Here is a 1,844-nt window from a genome sequence, read left to right as displayed (position 1 = left end):
CACACAGACATACATATATGTCGGCAAAATGCCAAAGCACATAAAATAAGTAAGTCATTAAAAAAACTAATCTCTAAATTAACGACGTAATTGTTAATAGGTGTATGCGTGTGCACTGGCTTGCGGAGGTCACATGACAACATTTCGTAGCCATTCCATCCTTGGTCTCATTTGTGTTGTGTGCTCCAGGCCAGCAGGCCCAGAGCTTCTGTGTGCATCTCCCATCCCTCCCATCTCACTGTCGGCAGTGTGCTGGAATCACCCGCGATCACCAGTGCAGCCTGCATTTTTACGTGGGCTCCAGGGATCGAACTCAGGTCATCAGGCTTGATCAGCAAGCCTGGTTACCGGCTTCGCTATCCTGCTGACCTAAGACATAAATATTTTTATTTCTGTTTTTCCAATCCAGATGACCATCATTTCTTTTTCTTGCTCAGTGGCACTGGCTAAAATCAGCAAAACAGCGATAAAGATGGCATGAGAATCCTTGGTTTGTCCCGGATTGTCAGGAGAAAAGATGTTTTTGGAAACAGTCCCTTTATCAAACTCTGCCATCTGTTTCCTACCAGTATTATTATCAAGGCAAATAACAGTCTGGGGGTAGAAATTATAGAGGACAGAAGGGGGCTGGATAGGGAAAAGAATCTTGGCACTCAGAGGCGAGAGGATTGCATATTCAAGGTCAGTCTGGACTACAAAATGAGATCCTGTCCCAAACGAAGCAAGAAAAGGAAACTTTGTATTTGATAAATGTCAGCTTTGTGGGGTAAGCCGCTTTCTAAAGCTTTCTGAGGACCACATGTTGCGATTTGTCTCCTTAGTGTAGGAGAGAATAATCCACCCTTGAGTTCCTTGTGAGATGTCAAGCCATGAGCTGTTGCCTTCAAGAAGGAAAATGAACAGCAGACCATTTTGCAAAGGCTTCGTTACATACAGCCAAATCAACACAAATCGTCTTAGCTTTTTAAAATTATACTTATTTATTCGTGTTGTAGGAGCAGGGTGGGAAGGGACGGGCACTGTGCGCACCATGGCGCTGTATAAAAGTCAGAGGAAGACTTGCAGAGAGGGATCTCCCCTCTCTTTCCAGCATGTGGATTTCAGGGGTCAAACTCAGGTCATCAGAAATGTGGACAACCATGTTGACCCCCTGAGGTGCCTCCACAGCCCTCAAATCCTGTTTAAAATGTCCTCTTGAAAAAAAAAAAGAATTCTAGAGAATACTTTAGGGCAGATCTACAGTAATTCTTCAAATCTTTTCTTCTTGGTGAATGAAGAGAGTTCATTGCGCAGAAACGCTTCTGCCTGTTAGGATGAGAAAGGCTGCTTAGAGAAATTCTGGTTGTTAAAAAAAGCCTCAATCGGGCTAAACCTTAAGGAGAAATGCTATTAAAGACAGCTATGGTATTAAACTCCTGCGGTTTATTTTTGCTTGGGGTGGGGACAGGGTGGAGGCGCCTCTCTGACTTCTTTAGGCAGGGAAACAAAAACAAAGGCCTTGTGGCTTTCGAATTTCACACCGGGGAGCTGAAATAAGAGTCCTTCAAGATATAGGAACAGACATTCCCAGAGAGGAAACTGGACCGCCAGCTCGTCAAGGGCTGCACACTGAAGACAGGATTGTTGAGTCACCCTGAGAAAGAAGCAGTGGAGGAGGGCACAGGACCTACATAGGTTGAGGCTGACAGCCAGGTCATTTAGCAATAACTGGTAAGGGGTGAAACGGAGGTAGATTGGTATAGATTGGTGCTATGGTTTGGGTAAATGTCTCCCAAAAGCATATGCGTTAAAGGTGTAGTCTCAAAGCCGGGCGGTGGTGGCGCACGCCTTTAATCCCAGCACTC

This window comes from Microtus ochrogaster, chromosome 2, assembly GCF_000317375.1.
Source record: "Microtus ochrogaster isolate Prairie Vole_2 chromosome 2, MicOch1.0, whole genome shotgun sequence".
Classification (NCBI taxonomy): domain Eukaryota; kingdom Metazoa; phylum Chordata; class Mammalia; order Rodentia; family Cricetidae; genus Microtus; species Microtus ochrogaster.
This window is presented reverse-complemented; position numbering follows the sequence as displayed.